Genomic DNA, 17,651 nt, shown 5'->3' on the forward strand with positions numbered 1-17,651 from the left:
GCAGGTAAATAAGGATTAATTCCTCTAAATCCAGCACAGTGGCTCCCCCTTCACATGGGAGAGAAAGGTAAGTTTACAGCTGAGATTTTATTTAGACATTCGGGTTAAACAAAGGGATGCTGTTGCTTAAACAAGATTTAGAAAATAAAACCCATTGTCACACTAGGAAAAAGCAAGTAAACACTACAAACCTGAAAAACAGCCAATTTTCCTCTGCTTAGGATTTTCCAAGACCATTGTTTATATCCTCATACTAAAGCTTTCCCTATTTAGTAAACTAATTAAGTTAAACCAGTGCAGACACATGTGTAGGCCTTATTATTTTTGTTTTGATGGGCTGGGCAAAACAGTGAAATACAGGTATGAATCACGCATTTATTTTTAAGAAAACAGACCTTGAACTTTCCAAAAGGAGGAGGACACACAGAAAAATTAATTTTGAGCTAGCTAAAAAAAAAATCCTTCCATTCAGTGTCTACATGGAGTAGGTTCCTTTAGGACAGAGCAGAGATCAGCCATTCCAAGGAGACATATCCTAAAAATATTGTTATGTAAATGAATGCATCAAAGCTACATGCTGCAATGAAAATTTTAAGCACTGATGCAACTGGGGCAAAAAGTTAAGCAGAATACATTTCTTTAATAATTTTAACATGACAGATGCTGAACTCTTAACTCTTGTGTGTTTAGAGCCATCCAGAAGTCATCTAATTTGATTTTTTGTCCATAAAAAATTTTGAATTTCCACTAATTGGGATGTCGGACTGCTCTCACAGCACATCAAACCAATATTTACTTCAGTCATTCAATGATGTCTCAGAATCACCCCAGATGAAATATTTCTTGCAGACAGCAATTTATCTTCCCCACACTTTGCTGATTTTTGCTTTTAGTTCATACAACCACACAACCGACTTTGCTTTAAACCCAGAGCTCCTCTGCTCCCCAGTGTTTCCTTCCACCACACACTGCAAAGCCATCTCCCGCAGTGAAAAAGTTAAATGATATAAAATCCCTGTGATGCAGTCAAAGGGAAATACCAGTGCATGCACCCTGCAAGCAAGCATTTTCTTCACATGGAATGTGTATTATTTTGAGAAAAACCAGTTACGTTCACAGAAATCTTAATTTGATTAAGACGTACATTTAATTTAATTAAGATTTAAATACAGAGCATTAGTCGACTGAAGCCAACAAAATAAGAGGTAGTTTCTCTCCAAAAACAATCTTGTACATTAGCCCATGACACAGGTAAAGAAGAAATCATCTTTCTCTGTGTGTTAAAGGTCACAATAATAGCTGGACCGGCAGAGAAAGCAAAGGCAAGAACTATTAGCAGACGATGATTCAGGGTAAGAAAAAGGTAAGTGGAGGGACGCAGAAAGCGATAAGGCAAGAAGTTACGTAGAGAAAGGCTGAGGAAACTCAAATTCTGTATTTGAAAACCTACAAATTTACTACAAATGTATCAAATCTAAAGAAAAAAAAAAAAAACAAGTAGAGTTTGAGGCAAATATCAAAGCAGGTTTTCAGATGCTGTTCTAGATGTCAAAGGTGTCAAAAAACAACCTAACTAATCACGCTTCTGTTGATATTAATAATTAATGCTTACATCCAGTTAATAAACGTTCAAATTTTTTATTCTTCTAAGTATCATAAGGTTTACTAAATATTTAGGCTCTCATTTGCCCCTTGCAAATCTCAATCTTGTCTGCAAAGAGATCAAAACCTTGAGAGTCATAGCAAGAAAAATTTCAAACCAAATGTTTTGATTGCACTAAGTATTTCAAGAGCTAAGTATCCTCCACTCTGTTCCAATTTGAGACCATGTTGCTTCTATGTTACACTGAACTCACTCCGTGCTAATTTAGGCGATAACTACTTGTTCCAAAGATCTTTTTTTTTTCTTCCTTTTCAGATCAATGCTGAAAGGAACTATCAACTTAGAAAGAAAAATCTTTGTGATGATTGAAAGGCCTATAACATATGTAAATTATCAAAAATAGTTTTGGTACAAGTGACCTGCAGCTACCAGCCCTGAGAACTGTAAACTCATCTCCCAGTGTAACCTGTTTTTAACTCTTATTTCACTGTTTAAATTGAAACAGCCATAAAAAGATGAGATGCTTCTGAAGAAGCTTCCATCTAAAAACATGGAAACCAGTCCTGTGTTTTAACTACATCTATTTTTATTAGAATCAATAAAATACAAAAAACATCTTAAAATAAGTGCAAACCACTATTGCATTTCCACTATAACGAGAACATTTTTAAGGTTGGAAGGAAATGGGGGACACTTCACTGGTTAGTATGCAGAGTACGTGAACATACATTTATGTTTAATTGCAACTACTACCTTACACTATCACATGAAGGTTTGTACCTTCACTATATATTCACTGCATCTACCATTCTGTGCCCAACAACTACCTAATAACTTTGTTGTGTTTCATACAACTGTAAATGCTTTATAAATCTCTTCATTTCAAGGAAGGAAAAGAAAGACTAAAAATACGAAGCAGCTAAGCAAGTGTCATTGAATATGTTTTAAAAGGGAAAAAAAAAAGCATTGCATTTCCTCACTCAGTGAAATCTAATTTTGTGTGTATGTGTCAGATGAAGAGGAATGGGAAGTGAGGCAAGGTCTTGAGTGACTTTTCTGGTTACTTTGCATCCTTAAAGATGTTTATTAAACAAAACATTCACCGTACACGCTTTTACTTTCCAGCTTCTGTTTAGGATTCAATATACTATACTTACATCTTCATGGTTCCTGATGCTCCACCACATAGCTATTTGTCACATCCACATATGTTTGACTCCTTTGGACATTCCTGCAAAGCCAGTAGGGAATTTCTTCTTTAAGCAAATCCTTCCATGAGCTTTAAAAGTCTGGCCTATAATGCACTGATATAAAAGAGCATAGTAATAGTTGATTGACAGGCAGCTTGAAGGAAGTGAGAAAGAAAGAGAAAATATATAAACAATACTGTGCCAACTGTAGAGTAATAATAGTTTTTGCCTTGGTACTCTCAGCCAGAAAATACTGCTGGATGTCATTACCCTTTGTTATTATTGCTGACATTATTGTTCACATGACCAAATAATAACTTCACGTTTACTATGTACGCTACGAAAATACCTATTGCAAGATAGTGCAAGAAGCACAATTTGAAGCACCTAGGTTTATTTTCCAGGAAAACCCATTTTCCATCCATTCTCTTCAGTTTTAAGCCATTTACTTTTAAATGCTCATGACTAAATGAGTCTATGTTTTATTTTTAACACCCTCACACAGTATTTCCAGTAGGTGAGTTCTTGGTATACCATGATAATCAAGTGCTTCATTTCAGACGCCTTTGTGTCAGACGTTTTTTCCATTTCCTTTAAAAAGTAAGCAACGTGATGGCATTTGATAACAATTCACTGAAGCTTCTGCTTGAATTAAAAACAAAAAAAAATCGTTTAAAGATAAATGCCATGTATCCTTTAACGCTATTTTTTGAGACAAGAAAAAAAACAACAGAAATAGGAAGAGGCTTTTCCAAACAACAGCCCATCTCCTCTAGAGATGCAGAAGTACTCTTGCAGAAGGGAGGAACAGCATGAAGCAGACAGAGACCTTGTCTCACGCTTCTACTCTAACAAATAAAGTAGTTTCTATGTTAGAAAAGTAGTTGGAGAAACACCAGGTAGCACTGGGGGGAAGAGTGCCCTAGTTTTTATTCCTCTGTAAATACTAACATTTAGAATGTCTTATGCAGTCACTAAAAAAGAAAAGCCAAAAGAATAACAGAATAATTGCATGTGCTTTCTGCAAACATCCTTCTTCTTTGAAACCTAGGTGGCCTTCCAGATGTTCAAGGCTTCTCTACAGTTGTGGAAAAACTCCACACCATGAACTGTTACAATCCAGGGGCAAAAGAGGCTCTTCTGCAACTGGACTGCCACTACCTGGGGAGCTTGGGAACATCATCAGGACACAAGACTTACAACACAGATCGAAAGCAGTAACACATCTCAGAAGTGGCACATCAAAAGAAGAACTGGCTGTAGCTTCAGCTCACGTTAAGTGTACCTGACTGTAGTTAATTCTATTTTCCTAGAAAGCTACTGAAGTTTAATCAGCATCTCTGGCTGACAAAATTCTAGAGATTTATCTGTTAAGACCAGAAAAATAATTCAATGGCTTTGTTTCTCATAGGTAAATTGCTAGGCTGCCCGCAAATAGCAAATTTAAGGTAAAAATACAGTCTCATTTCTATTAAGCAACGTTAAACACTCCGACTTCCTCCCCTTTTAGCAAAAATAAAATGCCTCATGCTAATAGACCTCATTGCTGAAAACAAGAGCAAAGCAGCTGGGCAAAATAATGAGTTGAGAAACACATTCCCTTCTCCCAGGTCCCTTACACAAGCCTATACACAGCTGTGATCCCAGCACCCTCCCCCCCAGGTTCTATAAAAAAGAAAGAAGAATATATGTCTGTTCGTACCTTGTATAAAGCTTATTTCATTCAATCAATGCTTTTATCAATGGACAATCCCACAAGGTACAGAAATTTCAAAATTTCTACATGGCACAACTGTTTTACTTACAATCGCTTTCTTACACTAACTACCAAATCCACTTTGCTCAAAATAGTTAAGACCTTGGGTCAAGGAGACAGTGGCATTAGCACTCAACAGAAAATGTGCTTCTCTACACTAAAATAGCCACTTAAGCAAGAATGTGGAAATGATTTATCTTGCAATGTTTGAAGTTGGATCTTCACCTCAGCTATGTCATGACTGCACAATCAGTCAGAGGAAGACTGTTACACTTTCATACAAAGAAAAGGATATTCAACTCTTCACTATGGGTATCTAACAAGTAATATTACCTTTCAGAAAATAAGAAAAAGCATACATTTTAGCTAGTGAAAACATTCACATTTATAACATTGGACTTAAAGACCTTCAATGTTCCAGTCCCCAAATATAAATCGGTGTTTAATAATAGAAAGGTAATGCAATTTCACTGAAAGCTGTTTCATTTAAATAAAGCTTCATTTGTGATCCTAAATATTTCAGTGCTATACTAGTGTAAGATAATCAGAAAAATAACAAACTGAAAACTTAAATTGAAGCTTATTTTAAAAGTCTTGTAAATTAAACCAGATTTTGAGGCAAGAAAACAGCCAGGTAAGTTTGATTTGTGATTCAGTGATACTGTTTATGCATTCACTATCCTCTAACAGCTATACAACCTATAGGCAATTTCAAAAGTAAAAGACTATAAAAGGCTTTTCAATTATGTACACTCAATACTGATAATACTTATGCATCCACTAACAATTTGCAGGATCAGACCCCACAGAACAGCCAGATGGTCTTCTAGAGATATAATGAGTCCAATAAAATCACAAAACTATGCACCTGTGAGATTTTTTTTTTTTTTAACTAATGTATCTATTTTCCAGAGACCTAATTACCTTTAGAAATCCCCTTCCTTAAAAAAATCAATTAAGCTGCTAATATGAAAAATAACTTGCTGTAGTAACTCTGGGCACAAGTGCTTCTACTGGAATCAAGGAAGCTGGGAACTTGCAAAGTATCTGGCTCCACAATATATTTTGCCTCTATAACTTTTACCAATGTAGTGTCTAAATAAAACTCAACCACTGTTCTCTGGTACATTCTCTCAGCAAGACGACCAGAATTTGAAGAAATAATTGAGCAATTTGGGAATTTTAGCCAAAAAGTCTGCTAGTTTTCCTTCTCTTGATCTGTCAAAACTGTGTATGTCCTCAAAAACGGTGAAATTCTGATGGTCTTTAGTTGTCCAGTATTTCAAGGTTTCAGTCATTTTTCAGAAAAGTAGCAGCATAGTAATTAAGATAGCACAATCATAGCCATATTCCTAACCAGTATACACAAAAGGCTGGATACTAAACATTCTGCACTTGAATTGCAGTGTTTTTGAGAACTCACAGTATTCTTTATTTTATTAATCTAAATACGAAAAGAGAGATCTACACATTATAAATGAGAACAGCACAGGATTTCTTCTTGTCAGAAGTGAAAAATCTGTGCATACATCAAGCAGTGATACTCAACTTTCAAAAGGTCAACTGCAAATGAAGCTCTCTGCCATTTCTGCACTTTTACATGAATTTAGCAAAAAGTCTGTGTAACCAGTTAGAAAGAACAGGCATTATAACTGAAATAATTCTTTCCTAGCATACTATACACAATTACATATGTTTATATCACTTACAGCGACGTCACATATAAATTAAGTTATTCATGTTTATGTTTTGAAGAGAGTACCTAAACCCATAAATACTGCTTTTAAAGGGAGTATATCAGAGAAGGTACTAACGGCATGACATGGAGGGAGATGAATGCATGGGCCAGAGGCAACTCCATTCTGAAGGCATAGAAAATATGCCAGCAGACTTGACCTCCTGACCTGAAGTTCTAGATAGAGTACAACAAAGGAATGGGAACAATCAGCAATTAAACTAATGGGAAAAAATTGAAAAACATGTTGACGATCAATTTAAACCAAGTTTGTCACAGAAAAACACTAGCCCTGTCCTATTCACTGCCCCTCCACACACACCTGCACGGGGATAAGTATTTTGGTAAACCGTAAAAAATGGGATGAAGAGTATGATTTACATGAAGATGAACCTTCTTTTTTTGCTGGAAAGAACAAGCAACCAAGGACTGCAGAAGGTAGGCTGGCTTCTTTCAATAATAGTGACAGTTTAAAGTATTCAAAATACACCCTCAGAACACAAAACCACTGATGGTGCAAAAGACTAAATAAAAATCACACTGTTACTTCTTTCATCACAAAAAAGGTGGAATAAAAAATACCATTTCCTGCCAAACTTATCTACAGTACTCTTACACTCTGCACCAGTCAACAAGGCAGTGCTATGACAGACTGAAAAGTGGATACGTGATTCCATGTGATGCATTGCTTCAGTTTACAATAAAATTTTAAATCGAACTAAACTATAACATCTTTCCTGTGCTCAATCTGCACAATGAGACTTGTGCTATTGCCATTTAGCTTAAAATAGATAACTCCTCAACTTAAGCCAAGTTCATTTAGTTTAACTCAAAATCACACTTGTGGAAATTTTATTAAAATGGTTTAAAAAATACATTTTAAATACCGTTGACATAATCATTATTAGTCAGGGAGAAAAGATTGTCCAAGCATTTAACTAATTATCTGGCCAGTTACAGTTGCACTTCTCAAAACTATTGTTCAGTATTCCCTGCAGTTTGAGAGTAGTTCATCTATGTAATACTACCAATTTAACAAACCTAAACTAATTTCTGGCTGCAGGTACTACTAGAAGGGGAAGGTGTCTTTCCTACAGATTCTACATAAAGCTCCAATTATTTTTAAGAAGGCTGGGGGGAATTAATTTGGTATTTACTTTATATACAAATGTTCCAAAAAGTCAAATGTTTACTGTAATAAAATTTCATGCAAAAATTCTCCACTGGAATAAAAAATGGTTTTGGAGGGACAACAGAACCAGCAAGTCACATTCTTCTGGGACTTCCATATATGTAACCGTACAACCTGCTTATACTGCAGCTCATTCAATTAAATAGCCTTCAAAAGGAGAAGATGTCTGATGAATTACTGTATTACAACTGGATAATTTGCAGCACTAGATCATCTACAGGAATATGGAATTTACAACAGCTAGTTTATCTGATTTTGCATCTGGTCACATAACTTGCCCAAGGCAATGCAATTCCTGATGCTTTAATGGGAGTTGTAAAAAGTCCAGTCCATCTTCATTGCCTTTAATATTACTACAACTGATATACTCTAATTAACTGTGTATATTTTGCCTTCTAAAATGCTACTCCAAGACCTTTCAAGATCTTGTTGTCAGTAGCTTGTGATTGCACAGCTGATCACTCAGGCTAACACTTTCATCAACTCATTTGACACTGTCAGATGCTTTCTGTGCACACATGTACACGAAAATAAATATATACAATGTTTATTCAGAAATCCCTGGTCCCTTCTAAGAAGAATGCTAATAAAAAACACATTGTCTTAGCAATGGATAAAAAAAAAAAAAAAAAAAAGGCAGCTTTTTCTTTGGAAATGTCCGGTAATCCCAAAGACAACTGAGTTTCAACAGGAATGCATCCTTTGTATCAGGAGTACACTGCTGCTTATTTTAAATAAAAGCTATCTAAAAATTCATCTATGTAATATAAATTTCTGAAAAAGTGTAGTTGGCCCTATTCCTCCAGTTTGCTGGAATACGTACCTCCTGCCCTGCCAAGAAGGATAAAAACTAACTATCCATGTAAAGGCCACTTACAACAGCTCCATATCATGACAGTCATAAGATATCCAGGTTGCAAGCAAATACCAATCCTCTGTATCTCAAGCAGAAGAAATAAAATCTATACACAGACTAAAGGAAATAGCATATAGGGACAAGGAGTCTGGTGAAACTGGAACAGGAGGGAAGACTAGACTGTGTGGCTGGATGGAGAAACTGGTCAGGCAAGGAACGCAAGAACAGAAATAAGATTAGGATAGAAGAAGAAAGGTACACATAACAGATGATGGAATTAGGAAAGCAGGAGCCGAAAGAAGAGAGGCAAAGACTTGTAGAGCAGGGAGATCTGAATGAGGTGACTGTGATACTTCCTTATTAAGTTAAGAATTGCACTAAGAGAAGCAGGATTGGAACAAGATAAAAGGAACAAGGGACAAGTCCGAGATAACAAGTAAGAGTCCGTCTGCTAGAGTTACTGCTTCCTGGTCCACATTAAAAATCAAACTAACCAAGTACATCATTATTAAGATATCAGCATCTGTCCAAGAAAACAACTAGCAAAGATGTTTTCTCTACTGGTCCCGTTCCATGGAGAGTGACAACCAGCTCCTATCATCAATTACTTTGATAGCTCAAATGACAATAGTCCTTGTCACCCAAGGGCTTCAGACCTGCTGCTGAACTAGAACAACATTAATAGAAAGTCCATCTTTAAGCATTTTGCTTGTTTTCTCAGCTTGCCATCCTAAAAAAAAAAAAAAAAACAACAAAAAACCAACCAAGCAATCAAACAAAGAAAAGAGGAAAACCATATACAGAAAGACTGTACAAGAATATCAAGATTACAATTTGAAAGCCATAGATTCGTCTTGAGGCTAGTTGTTAAAGATGTTCTGACAAACTCCGTAAATCCAGTAACTACAGACTGATACACACGTACAAAAGGCTGGCTTTCCACACTACTAGAGCAAAATGTTTCATAAAAATCAATAATCACAGTATTCAGCCACAATATGGCTTTGCATTTCAAAGAGGATAGTATCTTCTAACACTTTGGTGGAATATTAGTCATGTACCTACCCTTTAAAAAAAATTTATCTTCCCATTGCAACACCTCGGAGAACCAGGGAATTTCACAGAAATTTTTACTGCATTTACATCATGTATACTTGTCAAACTAAGTACACACAGAGTATGCGTTGAAGAGGGTTTAAGAGCATGAAAAAAAATATATCTGTAAGCATAAACCAACAAAGACTTGTTGTTTATAGAAGCCAGAAAAGTTGAAGATGGAAATATTGAGTTAGTCCAAACAACACCCACTGATAAAACCCAAGGACTGTGATGAAATCAAGTCTAACAAACAAAAGCAGCGCAGGGCACAGAAATGAAAGGCCTATTGCTGCTATGCCAGAAAAATGCTGACCTCTGTTAAAAGCCAGTGCTTAAAACTAGTCCTACAATAGATGTTTGAAAAGTTTGAAACTTCCCATTATTATTGGTAACTATCACCACATGGAAACCCAGGCTTCACTGCAACATCATTTAGCATTGCTGCCCTGATCCTGAGAAACAGACACACCAGACTCACCAAAGAAGACCCAAATTACATCGCCATAATATCCAGCCTTGATTAAGCTTTGAAAAACATCTGGAATACAAAACTTATGTTCCTGCTACATACATTTTAATCCCCATCCTTTTTAATCATTTTTTTGCTTTTGGTTTAAAGAAAAAAATATAAAATCTGGCTCAACCAGTCAAGACAATCTTTTTTAACAACCAAGCCCGTGACCAGCACAACAGCTAACAGCAATGCCTGAAACAGCTTAATGCTGTTACAACTTATCAACAGACTGATAAGATAATGTTCTGTGCCTGCCTTTTTCCAGCAGAAAGATTTCGAGTTAAAGTCTGGCCCAAAACCAGAAGCTGCATTCTCCCTGCTTTGCTTTTTTCTTTGCTCTTGCATGAGCTCTGAACAAGAACAGCTTCAAGCCAGGCCTTTTAAGCTAACTTTGCGGGAGAAGAGGCAAAAAGCAATTACCATTTCCCAAATTGTAAAAATGATTGTCAGCCAGATGTTTCCTCATGGTGACCTTCTACCATTAACAAGAAGGGAAAGAAGGAAAGTTAGCAAAATATAAAGAAGCAAACAGGCTTTTATTTCAAAATGCTTTCACTCTTTTCTTCTTAATCTTTAATAAAAGACTAAGGAAGTCTTGTCATGGAAAATGCCTGCAAGTTAAAGCAGACTTGAGGGCCCAAGCTAGACATCTGAAACATTTAACTGCTTAGCACTGCATAAAGAAAGGATTCCCAACAACATCTTGAATTCTCTAGCCCATTTGCTGCATTAAAGAATGCACTTTCAGACACCCCATCGTACTACTTCCTAGAGACAAATACTGTCCCCTCAGCATAAAATCTGTCATTGTTGTTTGGCACAGACCAATGATCAAACAAAACTATAGAGAATCACAGAACTGTTGATGTTGGAAAGGACCTCTTGAGGTCATCTTGTCCAAATCCCCTGCTCAAGCCAGGTCAGCTAGGGCAGGCTGTCCAGGACCATGTCCAGTCAGGCTTTAAGTTTCTCCACAGATGGAGACTCCACAACTTCTCTGGCAACCTATTACTGTGTTTGACAACCTTCTCAGTAAAAAAAGTGTTTTACTGTGCTCAGATGGAGTTTCACGTGTTTTAATTTGTGCTCATTGCCTCTTGTCTTGTCAGTGGGCACTATTGCAGCGTCTGGCTCCCCTGTCTTCATTCTTTCCCATGATGTATTTGCACACATTGATAAGATCCCCCTGAGCATTGTCTTCTCCAGGCTGAACACTCCCAGCTTTCTCAGCCTCTCCTAATATGAAAGAGACTCCAGGTCCTTAACCATCTCTTGTGGGGTACTGCTGTACTGCACTGGACTCATTCCAGTAAGTCTGTCTGTCTCTTGTCCTGGAGAGCCCTGTATGTGGCCTCACCAGTGCTGAGTAGATGAGAAGGACACCTTCCTTGACCACTGGCAACACTTCTCCTGATGTATCTCAGGATACTGTTAAGCCTTTTTTGCCATGAGGGCACATTGCTGGCTCCTGGTCAGCTGCTTATCCACCAGGACCCAAAGTCCTTCTCAGAAAAGCTGCTTTCCAGCCAGTTGGCCCCCAGTATGTACTGATGCATAGGGTTAATTCCTCCCCAGATGAAGGATAGAGCTGAACTTCATGAAATTCCCATCAGCCCACTTCTTCAGCCTGCTAAATGCTTGACATGGCAGCTTGCAGTTTTTGTTTCATATTAGCACGTTAAGGTAAAAAAGTAGAAATCATTGGTTTACCATAACTTTGCTAGCATATGCAGAAACTACATAACACTTGATCTTCACTAAGATTTTACCTCAATTCTTGGCACATGTTTTCCCCTGGAAAAAAAATAAAAACAATCTTTCCACTTCCCATCGCCCAGAGAATCTGACATCAAGTTGCAAAAATAAAAGTCTCTGGTATCAGATTAGTCAGGTCCTAGCTTATAAAGTAAGCTTTATGGGTAAGTCTTCTCATTTGTATAGAAGAACAAGTTAACTAAATCTTTCTAACCAACTATTAACCTACTGTCACATATCTTTTGATCTTCACATATTAGTCACTTCTCACTGTCCACTAGACCTGCTTATGCCATATTAGCATATTCTTTTCCTGTTGTATTTTTTAAAGACTTACAATATTATACGGTAAGTGTTGTTGCACTCTTTCAGTTTAGATAGCTCTGAAATAACATGTGCATCCTACAAACTTTTCTTTTTTTAAACAGACATCCTTTTGATGAAGCATATTCTCAGAGGCACACTCCCAAAGTACCTGGTTCAGATGCTCACCCAGGCTGTGGCCTTATGAGAGTAGCATCCACCATCATTGAGGAAACAACATGCTCTTCAAAGGAGCATGTAGCCAGGTCCTTGGCTGAAAAAAAAAGAAAAAAATCCCACAACCTACTTTTACTCTGTTGCTTGATTAAAAAGAAAATAAATAAAATCATTATCATGAAAACCATTTCTATAGATACTTCTTACAAAAAAAGAACAAATCTCCATTCATTACCTTCACTGCAGATATTAGAGTTTGCTCTGCTACACAGGCCCCTCCTCTACAAGAGACAGCACAGTTCAGATCGACATTGCCGAAACCTTGAGAAAATCCTAAACTAGCAGGTAGTGCCATTATTTAAGAATGACAGATGATTCTCTATGGTTAAAGACAATTGCTGAGCACTGCAATTCAAAAACCTCTGCTAAAGTTGGATGGAGCAACAGGGTCTCCCCATTAGGAAACAGCCGCAACATTTATGTGCTTTCTGAAAAATGCTTTGCTTTTTTTATACAGGTCACCAAGAAATTTGAGCCTTCCTGTATTTCAACACAGTGCATTACAAGCCTGCAGATACACATAAAAGTAAGTGGAAAATGAATGACATAAAGATTTATGATTGTTCTAGATTCAAAATTATAAGAAGCTACTGGTAATCTTGAATGCCACACTGCTCTTTAGCCAAAATCAAAACAGACTATTACGGAATACCTTAAGAAACCAGAAGGCCCTTTACCAGTCACATGGCCTCTCTACTTTCCTTCTTTTCCCAACTCTTTGCCACACATCATTCCTGTAACACCATCTATATTGAGCAAGAACTCCATGTTATTTACAGACTTTGCAAACTGACAATTTACAATGCATTTTCTAATCCTTTTATTTTGTTCACTGATGGGAGAAGGGGGATCCTCTGTTTTATTTGTGTCCCTTCTGGCGGAGAAATAATAATAAAAAAAGAACAGCTCTTTGAGAAGCTTGTGTCAGCCTCATTGTTAAGACAAAGGTCACTGCATTCCTATTCATGATGACCTACAACTGTACCCATTTAAAGACTTCATTACGCTATATTAGAGGGACCTCTTTCTCAGAGGTTTTAATTTAGCTTCATTGTGAGAAGAACAAAACATGCAAGCATCAGAATATGGCATTAAAAATGGTAAAAACTGATGATTTTAGCTACCAGCCGTTTTATTCCGTTTGTCATCCACTCTTAAGATGGCATGTGTGAAGTATGATTTCCAGAACCACGTAAAACAGAATACGGAACTACTTTTACTCTATAGTGCCTCTCTAACTCCAACATAAATAATCAAATTTAGTGTACCTACACAAAAATGATTGCAAGCTCTCAAAAAATCCAAGTTCCAACATCTCAAGATGAATAATTGGTTTAACCCTCATCTCCCCAGACTAATATTAAATGACTATTATAGAAGAAAACCTGAAATAAGTTTTAATTAAGAATGCTCAGGAAATAACCTTTGAAATCACCCACACATTTCACACAGACCTACCTCTAGACCTACCTATCATCAAGTGTACGTGTTTAGTTATAGGGTTTGATGGACCAACTACATGAACTGCTTCATGACATAATTCGACCTAGCTTTCTAAGGCTGACAAATTTCTTAGGCTAAACAGGTTGGATATTTTTAGTGACACATCTCCATTTATTACTGTTAAATAACCGTCTAGACTAAAGCTGGCTAGACCAGAGATAGCATAATTTTGGCACAGATAACCTGCATTTAATTTTCACAAAGTGAATCAATACTTGGAAATGACAGGTTTTCAAGAAAAAACCTAGGTGTTCTGAGAAATGGAACTTGCCGTGTTGTCTCTCTCACTTCCAAATCACTGACCACAGCCCAGCTGCAAAAGGAAGGCCACATTCTCTCTACCAAGATTGTGAGATTGCCTACTGCTCCTTAAGACATGATGCGGCCACGAGCTTCTATGATGTGTTATCACCAGCATGACCGAATTCCAAGCAAATAGATAACACAACTTAAATGCCCTCTTCAGCTGCATAAGCAAATCCTTATTAGTCTAATTTACCAATATTATCAAGCACTGCCTGAGATATTTTTTTCATTCTAAAGATTTTTTTTGTCTAAGACATAAGAAGATCCACAGGTATGTTTTACCCACCATAATTTAAAACAGTTCAGCAAAACATGCAAACTGTTTTATTACACATGTATATATTTCCATTACAAGAAAACAAATTAAAGGGATTCTAAACCTTGTCACTCATGGAGTTGCACATGGATTTTTTTGTAAATTCTACTCTTCAAAACAGGTTTCAGCCTGTTTTTATTCCCACTCATCTCAGAATGTAAGAGCATCAAAAAAAAAAAAACCTCCCACCTGTGAGATTTTTTCCCCTCCAGAAAAAAATATTCAGAATCTTTCAGCAGACTGAATTATCCTTACCATCATCAATATAATTTCCAGCTATATGCCAGCACCTGCACACGTTATATCCCAGTCAAGACTCATATCCACCGGGAGTAGAGTACAAGCAGAAAGAGAAATACACACTGTAAGGAGAAATTTGGGATTAAAAACAACCAGTCCTTTGGCCTTTGAGAAAAATCAAAATGAAATCTCTTTTGCCAACAGCCCAAAGTAAAGGTTCCTTCTCAACAAGAACACAGGAATATTCTGAATGGCAATAACCTAGCTTTAGATAAAGCAGGTATTAGCATCGAAGGTGGCATACATGCTACCACAGAATATCTGATGCTTGCTGCAGATCATGCATAATAACCATTATATGCCTCAATAGTTCACAGAATGTTTTGCTATTTGCAGCACTAAAATAAGAGACTATTTAAAATACATTTTAAGGTAAAATAGAATATATTAAAATAACCCTAAAAATATGTTCTTAAATTAGCTCTGAATTCTTTCTTCATTTTGAATCTGGCTAGGTAATATTTTATCAAGTTTCAGACCAAGTCCCCAAGCACACAGGCAGCTTTCTAGTATAGCATCATGTCATTACTTAAGACAGCCTCGGGTGTCAAATTAACAAATCCACTGGAAATTTAATAAAACAAAATAATGAAAAGTATCAATATGAAAATATAGCAGTATGCTATATACTAAAATTTACATTACTACAAAGATTATGAATCGAGCATGTTAAGTTTAAAAAAATGCGAGAACTAAATCATCCTTTTAATCTTCAATTCACCTCATCCTGTATGTGCATTATGACAGACTGATTACATGATGACACAGTATTTTTTCCCAAGCAACACTGCCTTGCTGTTTGTATATACAACTAATCGGATGGCAAGACTCAGAGAATAAAGCAGGACTACGCTTAATGAGGCTGCTGTCTGCAGAACCTAGTTTCACTTGTTGCAGATGCTAGATTTACAGTGAACACAAAAGGGAAAAGACAACTGTGTGGTTGAGGCTCTTGAATGTCACCTTACAGAATTAAATTACCCCACGACTCTGTCTCACAGCTTCTACTTGATTCTAGCCAATCAGCTATTCCACATTTACTAAGCTGGTGTGCTACTCCTCCATCTCTCTCCACACAGACAGTTTGAAACAGCAGGGGTCTTACACCAAGGAACTCAACTTCAATCAGTGTCAGAGATGAAATTCCAGTACCTATCCCTCTAGGTCATAGATATCTAAATGAAACTGGGCATCCAAAAGTAAATTTTTAGCATCAGTACCCATAAAACCCATAGGATTAGAATATCAGTATAAGGATATCAAAAAATAAATTTGTTTTGCAATGTAGCAAACGTTATAGGCTATGAGAAAACAAACAATGCTGAAATAAATCTGGGTTTTATCCGCAAGTGAAAAAAGGGACACAATAAATATGTTTTGAACAAGGACAACAAAGTGTATCATAGCTGTTCATTTGCTAAACAGGGTATATATCCTGTGTTTCAAATGCTGTGCATGATACCCTTTTTCTTAAGTGTTTGTACAAAAACAAAAGAAATGCACAAAAATCACTGTAGAATATTAAAAGTGAAGATGCTACAGTTTATATAAGAAGCCAGAAAACAAATTCCAGACTGAGAATACGCAACATATGCCCCCATATAGGACACATTAGAAGAAACTGCCATTTGGAGTGACACACCAATTATAACAGCCCGACCCATTCTCCTGGAGGGGTCATCTTTGGAGATATAGGCACCAAACTTTCAAAACCCCGAATATAAAAGCATTTTCAAAAACTCAAAATTGATTATTATCAGGTTTTCAAGAACAGTGATTCAAGGGACCCCCATCAACCTAATTTAAAGTCCTAGCTTGCGGGGAGACAATTCTGATTTGGTTTTGAAGCAGCATAGGACGAAAAGGCCAGTGGAACAAGAAAGTTTTCTTCCTTAATCTTATTTTAGGAAATACGTGAGCAATTTTTGCAGAAGTTTCCCACAGAAAGATAGTGTGTAGTGTGAGACAGACAAAGCCTGGAAAATTCCAGCCCAAATGGTTAAAGGTGGTAGTCAGCAGGGGCTGAAAACAGAATCTTCCATTTTAAATTGACCTGACTTTCTTCAACACACACAATTAAAACAGTGAGGCAGTAACACATTCTCACATGTATCTTCTTAAGTATAACAAACATTTCCACAGTCACAACAGCTGCAACTTCACATGAACAACACTGATTTCTAGCTGGTGGGAAAAAAAAGCAGAAGCATCAATCAGACAAATACACTGTTTTCATGCATATAATAGAGGGGAGCGGGAGAGCAGGAGAAAACCAAAGAATTGAAAGAACAAACCACTAATGGAACACACTGAATTACTGCAGTATCTTCTCAAGGTCTCCATGATGCAGCAGGTAGCTTTCCTTCATCAGTAGCCCATAAACATAAAATTGTGATTTTCCTTTGCACCATCATATTTTCACATTTTTTTATCCCCCTTTCATTTCACCAGTTTCTTACTCTAAAATTTCACCCACTACCCACAAATCTGAGTCCAATTTAAATAATTCAGGAACTACTACAAATTTTAGCTAGCTCTTCTAGATCATCTGCAGGCAGGTCAGACATGCACTTTTAGTGCCTTGGGGCATACAGACGCATTCACAATTTCAGGGTACCATAACGCACTTGCTCCAACATAAAAACATGTTACGCGATCTACTGCAATAAAAAGTGCAACAGTTTATGCACAATTTTCTATCATCATGCATATCAATTTTTCTTTGCACTCCGATTAGTGGTAGGAAAAAGATTATCATTCCCCTTCAGTAATTCCTTTAAAAACAACAAAAACCTAAACCAGGAACTACAGTAGAAAAAAAACCTCAAAGGCCATTTTGCTTTCCTTTTTCCTTCTCTCATTGTCATATCCCTAAATAAAGCTTTAGTCCATGTGGGTTACTACTACTTATACTACATATTCTTTCTAATATCTAGCAGGCAAAAGCCGTACCCTGATTTCTGTGCATTTTACCATACTCTTAACCT

Source organism: Tyto alba, unplaced genomic scaffold (genome assembly GCF_018691265.1).
Source record: "Tyto alba isolate M040663 unplaced genomic scaffold, T.alba_DEE_v4.0 Super-Scaffold_1000006, whole genome shotgun sequence".
Lineage (NCBI taxonomy): Eukaryota > Metazoa > Chordata > Aves > Strigiformes > Tytonidae > Tyto > Tyto alba.